General features: G+C 39.9%; 1 long non-coding RNA gene across 1 annotated transcript; it reads right to left on the reverse strand.

Moving 5' to 3' along the window:
- Positions 1-1,628: 1,628 nt before the first annotated feature.
- On the reverse strand, positions 1,629-13,906 carry LOC134488305 (uncharacterized). Its single transcript, XR_010066957.1, has 3 exons — positions 13,729-13,906; positions 4,026-4,056; positions 1,629-2,095 (listed from the first exon to the last, which is right to left on the reverse strand). It is a non-coding gene; the product is annotated as an uncharacterized LOC134488305 (long non-coding RNA).
- Between the last annotated feature and the right edge of the window lie 640 nt (positions 13,907-14,546).

Below are 14,546 nucleotides of genomic sequence, written 5' to 3' on the forward strand. Positions count from 1 at the left end.
TAGGGAATAAATTGACACAGCAGGCTGTAATCACATAGCACGCATCTTTATGCACAGGTAAATCCTGTTCTGTTCACTGGGAAGGATTCTTCATTTTCAATCTTTAGTCAGTGAACGGCTGTGTGTTTCCTAATGTTGAGATTGGCTGCTTAATTAATCTTTTCCTGAAATAGTACCTAATCAGCTGCCTACCTTTAAATTACAGTTTCCCTAATCCTATAGGGTTATAATCATTTAGTTATTTATTTTTTAACATGGATTGCACTGAGTAATACGGATGAATGAAAATTAAGAATGATTGAATATATACATATGTAAGAGCACAGCAGGGGCAACGGAAGGGGGGAATCAACAACATCAAAATGCAATTTTGCAGTCACACCCTCCCCCCTTTTATATGTGTGCAATGCATGCAGCACATGTTGAAAAGGGGCAGGGCTTCAATTGTGCAGTTGTGCCTGTCACTTCAACATCATTGATCCCTGCCCACCCCCCGTGAACGCCCCTGTATGTGTTAAGCAAAAATGTATGAAAATGAATACAACGTGCCACACAATGGTGCCTGAAAAGCTAAACATAGAAGTAAGTCCAAGTCCAAGAGAGGTATGAGGTTGGGCTTGACTACTTAACAAATGTATGTCATGGCATACATTAAAATCCTGCATTTTGGAAAGGTCAGAAGTTCACTAAGTTCATCTGTAGAGACTGAGCTACTGTCCCATTCTTAAAAAAAATAGTCTTACTCAACGAGCTGCCTGAAGGAATGGAAGAAGCATAGACAAGGCAGCAATAATATGAAATAACTGATGTAGTACAAAAAGTGAGCAAATAGTGTAAGAATGCATATAATAAAGACCTCATATGTAGACAATTTTATCAGTATGCTCAACTAGTTTGTATGCTACTTCCTGGAAGAGCTCTGAGGTAAAGGTAAAGGTTTCCCTTGACGTAAAGTCCAGTCGTGTCCGACTCTAGGGGGTGGTGCTCATCTCCGTTTCTAAGCCTTAGAGCCGGCGTTGTCCCTAGGGACACTTCCGGGTCATGTGGCCAGCATGACTCACGGAACGCCGTTACCTTCCCGCCGAAGCAGTACCAATTAATCTACTCACATTTGCATGTTTTCGAACTGCTTGGTGTGCAGAAGCTGGGACGAGCAACGGGAGCTCACCCCGCCGCGCGGTTTCGAACCGCTGACCTTCCGATCGACAGTTCAGCGGTTTAACCCGCAGCGCCACTTTTCCCTTTCCATCCCAAGTCAAAGAAAGAAAGGGAATTGCTTCTTTGCCTGAATGTACTGCTAATTCATTGTGCCTGAATTGAGCAAACCAAATGCTTTTATTTTAATTGAACACAAAAATAAAAAAGTAAAAAAAGTAAAAATGATGACTAAGAAACTGATAGCCATATGTCGGAAATTCTTGCATTCCATAATTTTGGAATTCTTGCATAATTTTCAAGCCATGTGCATGAGTTTAAGGGCTATCTAAATGCAACACCATTATTTAACAATTGTGTCATCATCACCACCACCACCACCACCATTTTGTTTTTGTGGTAAAAGCAGGAATGAGCAGTCCTACCTTGGCAGATATCCAGAAAACATTAGTAGGGGGGATTCTAACCATCACTTATTTAGTAGATTCTCCATACTGCCACATTTACATCAGTAAGGATTGATTTGATTACATGCCATCAAGTTGCTGTCAGCTCTTAGTGACCACATAGATAAATTTTCTCCATGACAATCTATTCCCAACCTAGTCTTTCAGGTCTTCCAATGGTACACTCATTGCCACTGTAACTGAGTCCATCAACCTTCCTGCTGGTTGTCCTCTTCTTCTCTTTCCTTCCACCCTTTCCAGCATTACAGCCTTCTCCAGAGGGCTAGGTCTTCACATAATGTGTCCAAAGTAGGATAATTTGAATCTGGTCATTTATGCTTTGAGTGAGAAATCTGGGTTGATTTGTTTGATGATTCATCAGTTTGTTTCCTTGGCTGTCCACGGTATTCTCAGGAGTCTTTTTCAACACCAAAGTTCAAAAGCATCAATACTCTTCCTATACTGCTTCTTCAAAGTCTACATCAGTAAGGAAGCTCCCAATAAATAAATAAGAATAAAAGCAAAAGCAAAAGTTTAAATTCCTGTTATATGCCAGCGTGGGGTACACCTGCAATTTATTTTAAAAATTCATTCATATAGTTGCTTATGCAAACAGCGGTTCTAACTGCTTGGCAAATGGATGTATTTGGAACTGTCTTAGCTACTTCCAAGAAGCAGTACTGGTGCTTTGCTGTTGCTGATTTTCCTTTCCTTTCCTTTCCTTTCCTTTCCTTTCCTTTCCTTTCCTTTCCTTTCCTTTCCTTTCCTCCCTTCCTTTCCCTTCCTTTCCTTTCCTTGAACGGGAGGGATTCTCCATCCCAGTTCCTTCTAAGTGTGTGTATGTGCATTGTAGGATGACCCTCTCCATGCTCTACTCAACCTACTTGGACCAATTTGTCAAGAATACTATCAGATAAATATCTGTCATTTGAAACCTTTATAGTGGCAAACCCAAATAAATCAGAGACACATTTTTGCTAAGCACATCATCAGACAGCTCTGGCCTAATGAATTGGCCTTCAGACCTCCAGTGAAGTTCTTTCCCACCCATCCTATAAGGAGTAAATGCTGGCTAAATGAAACCATTTATAGTGAAACAAATTTAATCTGTGGTACAACTGTCCTATTTAATGAATGTCTTATTGATTAAGTAGTTTGTCCACAAAGCAGCTGCATAATCATTACTGATTTACAGCTTTATGTTTATATTTAGTGTTAATTTGCGTAATTAATTTAAGTTTTACTCTTCCCCTCACCTAACAAATTATTGCTGTGAATGTTCACCCAAAAAATGTTTCCAAGTATCCAGTTTATGCTTTTTTATAGAGTAGGAAGAAAATTGACTTCCCAGAATTCTCTTGTAGAAATATATGGTGTGATTGGATCACTGTATATTCTTCTTGCTCAAAAGGCACTAAATATTATTTAAAATTTTATTTGGTGTCAAATGATGTTTGATGATAGTCTTTAACATTTGGCTAACTTTCACTGGTATGTTTGACATGCAAATAGTATTGAGTAGATGAAAGTTTGTATAGATGTACTTGGTAGTATCTGGAAAAGTGTGAAAATTGACATGCAGTAATGTTTAATATTTGCAGTTAACTCTTGATAGGCAGATAAAACTTTTATCCGTATATGATAATATTGCTTACATGAATCACATTTAGCAGTATTCTTTTGTCAATGTAATAAATACCATTGGTAGATCAAATTCCCTTCTCCACTGTATCTCCTATTAGACTGAGGGAGCTTCCAGTCTGAAAGGCTGAGGATGGAAGTTCCCACTGCTAGTATGACATTGGATGATGGGTGTCGTGATCCAAACAGTGAAAAAGACAATTACAATTCTAAAGCAGTTACATTTTGATCTAATTTTCTCAATCAAAATTAAGATTTCATCTTCAAATCTCACATTCTAAATTTGCTGAAACTGGCAGTTCAAGCCCATTTTGAATGTTTGCAACGCAAGCTTAACAAGTTGATTACAGTGAAGATTTGTATAGCTCAGAATATTTGGGACATCAGAGATCAGGGTGTGGATAATTATTTGCTTACATTAATTATCTTCCCCTGGCTTTGGCAAATTCTTTTACTTCTTAGACTTTTAATGAATGCTTTGCTCTGGTGTAATCAAGGTCTTAATGCCCTGATTCCCTACAGACTCTAAATTCTATCTAAGATTTCCCCCCAGTGGGATCCATACAGATGCCTACTCAAATACCTAATGGCGCCAGAGGGAAACCTCTTGTAATAGATACCCTATGGTGTAAAACCAATATTTTGTTTTTAAAGTTATTTCCCTTTTTGTTCAGTCCCTCCAACCTGCTTCTTGACCAAGCCAAAACATCAGAAGTTATTATCAGTCTTGAAGGAGAGGGTTTAATAAGCCAAAGGGTGGCTGGCTCACAGATTTCTCCATACCTTCTCAATTAATTTCATGTAATTCTTGCTCCTTCACATCACAGGTTCCAGAGAGAGAGAGGGAGACTGAAACAATTATGACAGGATTTGAATATGATCTGATGTGCATTCTTTAAAGTTGAATTAAGAGGAGTGCGTATTCTTACCAATTTCACAGACTATCGCCCAATAAATTTACATGCAGCACCATGGAAAATTGAAATTTTCTCCTTTGCAAAATTATCTTCCATCAGACTGAATTGAATAACTGAAAAAATACAGAAGAAACGTTCAGCGTGACTCTAATAAGCAGTCCTAGAAATGGATACACGTGTCATTCCATTTAAGTGAATGGGCACTGTATGATCTAGGTTATTTCTCAGCCAGGCAAGCAAGTTATAAATTCTGGTACCCAAACAAGGCATATGTATCACGTACATCCCACCCACACACCACACACATGCAAGAGCAGGAGAGAACACCAAAAATAATATTATAATATTAAATATAATATTATGGAAATACTCACTTCTGCATATCACCTCAATTAATCCTTCCTTAAAGCTGCGGTACAGATTATGAGTCTTCGTACTACAAGAGTTTATATGGATGGCTTCACATTTCACAAAATCATGTGTACTCACCAAAATTTTATTTATTTATTTATTTATACACACACACACACACACACACACATATACACACACACACATACATACACACACAAAATATTTATTTATTTATTTATCATATTTTTATCACCGCCCATCTCCCCCACATGGGGGACCCTGGATGGTTCACAGTAAAAACAATTTAAAAATCAATAAAATTATAAATAATACTAATATTCCAATAAATATAAAATACAATATAAAATACAATAAAATCCAAATAAGGGCAGATCAATTCAGCCCATAAGGGATAAGGCTGGTCCCTGCAGGGCTAGGGAACTAACCAGCCCCAGGAATGGCTCTTCCTCTCCCCACTCCAAGCATGGTGACAAAACCAGGTCTTCAGCTGATTTCTGAAGTCCAGAAGAGAGGGGGCTAACTGTATTTCCAGGGGAAGGGTGTTCCAAAGGGCGGGAGCTGCTGCAGAGAAGACCCACCTCCTGGACCCCGCCAGATGGAATTCTCGTGCAGATGGGGTCTGTAGCACGCCCTCTCTGCATGACCGGGTGGGACGGGTTGATGTAACGGGGATGAGACGGTCCCTTGAGTAACCTGGCCCCAAGCCATGTAGGGCTTTAAAGGTGATAACCAACACCTTGAATTGGACCCGGAAGCAAATTGGCACCCAATGCAGCTCGCGGAGCAGCAGAGTTATATGTGCCGATCTTGAAGCATTTTTGACCAGCTGTAGCTTCCGGATACTTTTCAAGGGTAGCCCCATGTAGAGCGCATTACAGTAGTCTATATGGGAGATGACCAGGGCATGAGTGACCGTTCGAAAGGCCTCTCGATCCAGAAAGGGGCGTAACTGGGGCACAACACGAAGTTGCGCAAAGGCCCTTCTGGCCACCACTGCCACCTCTTCGAGCAGGAGTCGTGAGTCCACAAGGACCCCCAAGTTACGGACTGGGTCTGTCTGGGGCAGTGCAACCCCATTCAGAAGTAAAGATGGCAAATTCCTGGGAACTGAGGGGCCATTAACCCACAGCCACTCCACCTTACCAAGGTTCAGCTGAAGCCTGTTGTTCCCCATCCAGAATCCAACAGCCCCCAGGCACCTGGAAGGGGCGGCAACAGCATCACTTACTTCCCCCGGGATGGAAATGTATAGCTGAGTATCATCAGCATATTGATGATACCTCATCCCGTGGATACGGATGATCTCACCCAGCAGTTTCATGTAGATATTAAAAAGGAGAGGAGTGAGTACTGAACCCTGCGGCACCCCACAAAGGAGGGGCCATGAGCCCTATCTCTCCTCCCCTATTAACACTGACTGGGATTGGCCCTGGATGAAGGAGGTGAACCAGCACAAAACTACGCCACCCACCCACAACTCCCTGAGCCGACCCAACAGGATACCATGGTCAATGGTATTGAAAGCCGCTGAGAGGTCAAGGAGAGCAAGGATGGATGCACTGCCTCCATCCCACTCCCACCAGAGATCATCCATAAGTATGACCAATGCTGTTTCTGTTCCATATCCGGGCCTGAAACCTGACCGAAAGGGGTCTAGATAATCCACTTCCTCCAGGATCCTCTGGAGCTGCAATGCCACCACCTTCTCAACCACCTTCCCCGTAAAGGGGAGGTGGGAAACTGGATGAAAATTATCCAGTATAGTAGGGTCCAGTGATGGTTTCTTGAGGAGGGGGCATACCAACGCCTCCTTAAAGGGCACCGGAAACACCCCCTCCCACAAGGATATATTTACCATCGACTGGACCCAACCACATGTCACCTCCCAAGCTGCCTTCACCAGGAGGGACATGGATCTAATTGGCAGGTGGTGGCATTTACAGTCCAGAGGATCTTGTCCACTTCCTCAGGCCCAACAGGATGAAACTGTTGGGATCAAATATATATATTTTAAAAAGGTAATATTAAAAAAAATAATCCCCTGGACTTATGAAATCTATGTAGTTGCTGCCCAACTGTTCCAAGATACTGCTGCCATTGTCTTCTCTGGGAACTATTTTCCTTCCAAAGTATAGTGAGATGCAAAGCCACAACATGTATGGAACCACAAGAAAAGTCAACAATTAAAGATATAGATGAGATCATAGGAAAGGAACTTGTCAGTAGAATTAACTATTGAAACTGTGAGTTATGGAAAAGAATGGTAGCGTTAATGACAGCCCCCAGGTGATACTAAGTCAGGAATTTGAAGAAAACACCAGCAGCTGAGGAGGAGTAATGAGACAGTATTATATCTCAGCTGGCATAAACCTAGTAAACTCCAATGTCTCTGCTCATAGAAATAGGTCCTATTTTCTACATTACCAAGTTCTGTATGAATGTGATCACAGGGCTCAGAAAGATGTTACTAAAAGGAGACTAGAATATGCCACAAAATGAAGTCAAGCTTCAAAGACTATTGCTTTGGATGTTGGGTGGTTTGATAACATAAAACATCCACCTCCTGATACAAACTCACTGCTCTAGTGCTGCATCATATCGAGTTCTTCTTGTATTTTTTTACAATTTATAATGCTACAAATCATTCTGGTCTTAAGGCAGAATATAGTGCTGCATAAATCTAGTTGGATAAAGAAAAATCTAGCTGGATTGAACAACATTACTTACCCATAATTTCTACGATTCTAATTCCACAATAAACACATACAAAGTAAGGAAAACGTTCAGGTGGTGTGTGGGTACAAAAATTATTCCACACACTTCATCAAGAGGTTCAGTTGCATACTCAAAGCAGAAAAATGAACTCAGTTGTTTCTGGCAAACGCTAACAGTTAAGGCCTGTATCTCTACAGACAGAAGATTTTTAAAACCTTCTGTAAATTGCCTCAGCAATGTAAGACATTGCTCAGTGCAAGCACTCACACATACACAAACATCTGCTTTGACCATACAAACAACTTGAAATTAAGCTTGGAGAATAATTAGCTCAGGAAATAAGAGCTGGGCACTGAGATCGTAATTGTTCTATCGTACCCTTATTATTTAAAAGTGGAAGGGAGTTGTTTATAATAACCAGCTTAGATTACTGAAATGGTGGCTTAGCCATTTATCAGATCTTCATGAGAAATGGGGAAGGCAGGCTGAATCTGCAGGGCCCTCTCCCTCTGTTACCCTCCCCTCATCTCTTTGGCATGTTCTAGTGGGTGACAGAGCATAGCAGTGCGTTGGGCTTGACATTTATCCTGAGAATAAATCACTCTGGATAGCCTTAAAGGGTAAATAATTGAGCACAGATTAGCGTTGAAAAGTGAGAAGGAGGAATCAAGTAAGTTCAGCTCAGGGGGCCACCAACATATAAGAGAGTCAATATTTCCCCTAGTTTGTCCTTTGGCCAATGAGTGTAATTCCTGAGCACATTTATTTATGTGTGGGTGTGCATGTACATATATAGTATGAATGTTTATGTGTGTTGTGTATACATATATAATATGAATATGTGTGTGTGTGTGTGTGTGTATTCCTGACTCAACAAAGAGAATATATATCTTGTAATACAATCTACAACACAAAAAAAGATATCACTTCCTAAGGCAATTACAGAGAAGTAAGTTTAGACTGCCTAAAAGCAACCCACCCACTCATCTACCCCTTCCCTCCACCCCCACTCACCTATAGGTAATCTGGAGAGCGGTTTGTCACAGATAACAAATTGTGTCAATAGATTTTTTTAAAAGGGTTGGTTTAATTTGTGACCATTAACAGCATCTGTAACTGCAAATTGTGGTGCAAGGATAAAATTTAATCCACCTACCCCGTTCAACATAGTACAGTTGTGTAGTTCATTATGGGGGTCTTATTTCTTTCTGTTTTTCCTGTACATCCGAAGTCACACAGTTGTGCTCTAATACTCAATAACTACTTAATCTACAAGGGATACCTAACTTTTAATTCTAAAATTATTTAATATTCTTCCAACTCACCTAGTTGTATCCAAAGAAGAGACCCCTCTATGCTTGAATTACATTTTGTGCCTAAAATTGGATTTTCCAATGCATTTGTAATATGGAGATTCAGTGTAAAACTTTTGATAAACTCAATGAAGCAAGAGCCAATTTGGTAGCAAGAACCAGTTTGCTGTAGTGGTTACAGCACCAGGCTAGCAACCAGGAGGCTGTGAGTTCTAGTCCCACCTTAGAAAGTGACAGCCGGCTGGGTGACCTTGGGCCAGTCCCTCTCTCTCAGCCCAACCCACCTCACAGGGTTGCTGTTGTGGGGAAAATAGGAGGAGGAAGGAGTATTAGGTATGCTGGCCACCTTCAGTTATTTATAAAAATAATAAAGGCGGGATAAAAATTAAATAAATAAATATTACAGCTAAGACTGTTTTCTATACTTTTAAATATAATTGATCCAATTATATATGTACTTCCATTCTCTAGGTTTGTCAGTTAAGAACAAAATTTAGTGTCCTTGTTTGCACTGTATATGACCTGACAAAGATAGACAACAAAGGATATCCTAACATAAAGACTGTTTTGCAATGTTTCCAGTTTCTTCAGCTGTTCCATTGCACTGGGCATCAGTGAATTATTGCATGCACTTCTGTGCCACCTTTCCCTTGGGAACTCAAGAGAGAACACATGGGAGATGCCCCTCATTTGATCCCTTTAGCAATCCTGGGCTGAGAAACAGATACTGGCAGTGCCCTGAGGCTTGTGGTGTTGTACCTAGATTAGTGTGGAGGAACTTAGTTCTGGCCTTGAGGAGGAAATGGGTGAGACAACATGGTTGCTCAGTCCTGGGAAAGTAGAAATTGTGAGAAAGGGATTCAGAACAGCCCGACCTTGATCCTGTTGTCCTTAAAAGAGAGCAGTGAAAGTTTCAAACAGGCATTCAAGATTCTGTTAATATACTCTATAAGAATAAAGTAGCATTCCTGGAATCTCTGTGCTGTCTATTTCTTGACCTGGTCTACCTTGAAGGATTGGCAGCCCCCATGTTGGGATTTCTCTACCTGCAACAGATTGCTGGATTGGCAGCCACACTCCCAAGGACTATGCATAAGCTAAGCTAATTGAGAGCAGGTAATGCTTCAGCAGCTGTATAGTTTGGGGATAATGTACATATGGAAAGATTTAATTGAAACCCCAAATCCAGCTGATGTACAGTTTAAAGTCTTCATAAAATAGCATCCATTTTTTTAAGTGGGGGACTTTTTGAAATTAGATAAGGAGAACTGAGAATGATTTGATTAATGTACAGAAGAAGCTTGCCTTCTGATAGGACAATGTCATTTGTATTGATTCATTAAACAAGAGCATTACAGTTATCAGGAGTTTCAACTGTTTATTTTCTTTTGCTGCTGCCAAGTAGGTTCCCATTAAGACAAAACAGATCATCACCCCATTTGGTTACAGACAAGAGAGAATGCTCTGTAGATGCTATACCAGGACATTGTTTAAAAATCTTCATTTCGTTTCATATTGTATTCAGTTTATTATGAACTTTGAAATAATGGGATCAAGGGTTGCACTCTCTTTTTCTCAGCTCTTTATTCAAGGAGATGTCTTTGCCTTTTTCAAAAGCAGAAGTTGACATGGCCTTCATTATTGGTTCAAAATCCTGGAAATGAGAAAGGTCCACACAAAAAATGCACTGTTCTAGCAGAAGACTTTCCATTTCAGGGTAACTTATCATCTGCAAGATTTTGCAAGATTTAGGAAGGAATTTAATATAATTAAGTGCAAATGTATGTTAAAATATGTGACAAGAGAAAAATCTGAATGCATTTTTCTGGCAACCTCAGTCAAGAGAAAAGTAGTCAAGCTGAATATTATAACTTAGTTGACCCATTATGTTTGGGTTTGACCACAGCTAGCTTTCCAGGTGGCTGCCTTCTCTTGCCAATGTGGATGAATATCAAGCTTCAGAATCAGAATCAGACAGAATCAGATATCACACATAGCACATATTCAAAGATTTTTTATAGCATTATGTTGTTCCTGGTCTTTGGAACAGCTCTTAAGCAAATGTCTTCTACTGAGATGCATCCTAACTTGCTAAACGATTCTACTGCTCACCCTTTCCCACTCTCTCAAAAAACAGACGGGATCCAAACCAATAATTTCTATCATTCTTTGTCAAAATATTTTGCCTGTTAGTTGTGGGATGTTATAAAGTTGGCCACCATTCTTAAAATAATAGATGAGATTATAAAAATGTGGTAGGAAGCCAGCTGCAAGAACAAAGCAAGTTATTTGTTTCATCCATCAATGTGGATATATTTGCTGAGGCAGATAATCAGCTGTGATGTCAGAAGATGCAGTAGGCTTCCATTTGTCTGCAGAATACATCATTCATAAATTGCTTCCAGTGTTTGTGTTGCCAACAGAAGGCCTAACGTCACCTACTCAATTGTCTTTCATGATGCTCACTATCTTGTTCCCCACAAATTTTGATTTATATTTTGTCATTAAAGCAACTGATGGACTTGGTACTGTACAATATGGTTCATCCTTGTGATTTCTATCATGAATCTGTTATGACTCAAAACAGAGGTGTTAAGTAGCTTTCTGGCTTAAGACACAAACAAGCTTCTCTTGCTGGCATCTTACCAACAGTTGTATTATTACTTGCACATCTCTTGTGGATGCTCTTCATTAAAACTCATGTTCAACTCTGTGTGTGTGTTTTTAGTCTTGGGGATCATATAAAACCTGCTTTAGTTTAAGCCAAAGGAATGCAATACCATCGCATTGTTTTACTGGTCGAATACAATAGTTGCATGTTGCTTTATTTGCGCAGGACTTTATCCCCCCCACCCACTAACAAACATATGTTTGCTCTGTGGAGCTATTGAAAAGCCAAAGCAACCTGGGTCAAGTTGACTGGGTCAGTTCTGCTACCCTGTAAACGCCGAGGAAACCAAAGGCATTGATTTGTTATTCCCTATGGAACAATTTAATGCATGCAACTGTTTAAAGATATGGTGTGCATGATGGAGGAGTAAATATACATGCAGTCTCTCCACTATGTTTAATGAGTAATGAATGGTAGGGGTACAATACTCACTGACCTAATTTGCATAGCACTTCTCAGTATTGAATAAAATGGCCTGCATGAATGGGGTTTAACTGATCTCACAGAGTAATTTATAGACATGGGAGGACTACCACTCCATGATTATCCATCCTCCATATCCGATTGGATAAACATACGTGTCAACCAGCCCAGATAATAAATCATTAAATAAATTTGCATCTGGCAACCTAGGGCACTTTCTGAAAGTATGTATTAATAAAGGCTATTCTTCAGTTACAACTGCAATTAGTACGATTGATCAAAAGGCATTATGCATCTATTCCTCCACGAACAGAGTTTCTGTACTTAAAATGGTTCATTAAAACAGGGTGAAGACAAGGGAGAGTTACAAATGGAAGACCTTCATCCCTGATAGAATATCTGTCTATTCAAATACCAGTAAAGACACACACCCCGCAAAAGTATAGAGCTTTTCATGCAATTTGCACATGCTAGTTTATATGTGTTTATATGTATGATTTTTTTTTTCTGTTACGGCGTATAGTACATCTCCTGCAAGAAAGATTGTAGCAGATGATTATGAAAAGCTACAACTGCTTTAATGAGTGCTATGTTTGTGCTCATTTTCTGCATAAACTGTGGTTCTGGAACTGAATCCAAAACATTGTGCAGCCTAAGTGGGCAACTTCAAGACCCCTAATTTTCATTTTTAAAACAATGCTGAAACCAGACATAGACTGGTTAACCTTCAACTGGAGGCAGGTGATCTACCAGCTAGGCTTTTCCTAGAAAGTGGGGCATATGGCCATGCTACTATCTGAACATTCATAATATTCTTTGAATGAGATGAGGCCAATATGCAGTCATAGCTGTTTCTGGAAACTTTCTAATCCAAAATAAAATCTCACATTATTGTTGTTGCTGTTACTATTTTAATTATACTGAGTTTTGCAGAGAAGTCCAATATTCATAGCCCATATCCACCTGAATGCATTAAATACCTCTAAACAAATCACTATTTCTCAGTCTTCCTCTTTCATGCACCCAGCTTTTTTTTAAATGATATTTATATGGTCTAAAGATTATTAAGAGATTGTATATGGAGTGTTTCAAATCTTCAGAAAGCAGGATATTATGAATAATATGCAATTATTATAATAATATTAAATTATTAATAAAAATAGTGAAAAAAATTAATTAGCACCTGAGTTTTCATTTTTTTGTGGGCATGAAATTATGCCAGCTGGGTGACTTTTGGTCAGTCATTCTTTCTCAGCTCTAGGAAGCAGGCAATGGCAAGCCACTTCCGCAAATGTTGCCAAGAAAAATGCAAGGACTTGCCCAGGCCCAGGTAGTCACGTCATCAGGAGTCAAGACTGATTTGAAGGGAAAAGAAAGAAAGAAAGAAAGAAAGAAAGAAAGAAAGAGGGAGGGAGGGAGGCAGGGAGGGAGAGGGAGGGAGGGAGGGAGGGAGGGAGGGAGGGGAAAAAAAGCATCCACATACCCTCTTCAGTTTTGTCAATAGTTTTCCTGCACTAAATAGCTGTGAATAAATCTAAACAACCTGATTAGGGGAATAAAATGGTATTTTCACCTATCCAGTGCAGGGGACTGATATTGCCTGCCAATCCCAGTGACTGGCATTACATATTCCCATTCCCTTCCATGCCTGTCAGAACTCCTTTTAGCCCAACCAGCCTCAGAGCATCCTATTTGTCCTAACAGTCAGGAACCACGCTGAGACAAGGAATAGGTCTCTAGTGCTTTATTACTGCTACGTTAGACAGAAAATCCTAACAAACTGAAGAAGCGTGGGAAAAACCCAGACAGATAAACCCCAAAAGTCAAGGCGGGTCTGTTCTGTGTCTCTTTGAATGGCTGCTTAATTCCTCAGTACTACGCATGCGTTTTCCCCCCTGGATAGGGGCCCCCTCCTGCTCACCATCAGTGCTCATGACACTATTCCTCTGGAAGACTTGGATCACCTGATCTTAAAACTAAGAGTGAAGAATGAAATGAAGGAAGGGGTGGTTGAGGGAATCTGGCCACTACAAGATAAGAACACAACAGTTAATTCCTCGTTATCTATTCACCACAGCAAAGATGTTAGGCTCATCTCACCAGCCCCTGCAGTGGAGTGCAAAAAACAGCTGTTGCTACAGAAATGTCCTCTGGGATGTTAGCAGATGCATTTTAGAACCCAACCAAAAGTGATTGATTCTTAAGACTTCAAGATGTCAGAGGATTCTGGGGTGAGGACAAATTCCTAAATCTCTTCTTAAAAGTACAGATGGGAGGAAGATTCATTGGTTTGCATTCTGAGGATTAGTTTATGGACTGAAATTTAGTTTACATTTGCAATGCATACTTTTCAGTATGAGAAATGCAGCATGGAAAACTCTGTTAAAAAGTATATATTTATAAACATAACATACACAATTGCATAAAACATGGAAAATGAAAAACTTCGTATTAAGCAGAACTGCAAACAAAAACAAAAATGCAAAAATAAAATGGACGTGTTCACTCTTTCTTGTTTGGAAGTAGAGGGATTAAGAATTACAATCCTTAAATTCACTGCCATACATTTTGGATTTATTCACAAGCCAGAATTCTAATTTGACCTCTGGCCATCAGCTCCACATATGGATTAATTGCACAAGTTAATGCGGTTGACTGCCATTCCAAGAGTCTCAGAAAGATTATTGTCTCTTCTCCATGCAGATCAAAAACCCAGCAATCACTGTACCTCTCTGCAGGGCTTTAGGATCTACATGCACACAGCTCTGTCATTTTGCAATAATAGGATAGTTTTGATTAAGATCAAGCCAAGGAGTAGGTCACGGGAAGGAAACAGTGGCCTTTGACAGAAGGGAGTTGACAAGTGATGAAGTAAGGAATGTGCTGATGT

Source organism: Candoia aspera, chromosome 1 (genome assembly GCF_035149785.1).
Source record: "Candoia aspera isolate rCanAsp1 chromosome 1, rCanAsp1.hap2, whole genome shotgun sequence".
Classification (NCBI taxonomy): Eukaryota; Metazoa; Chordata; class Lepidosauria; order Squamata; family Boidae; genus Candoia; species Candoia aspera.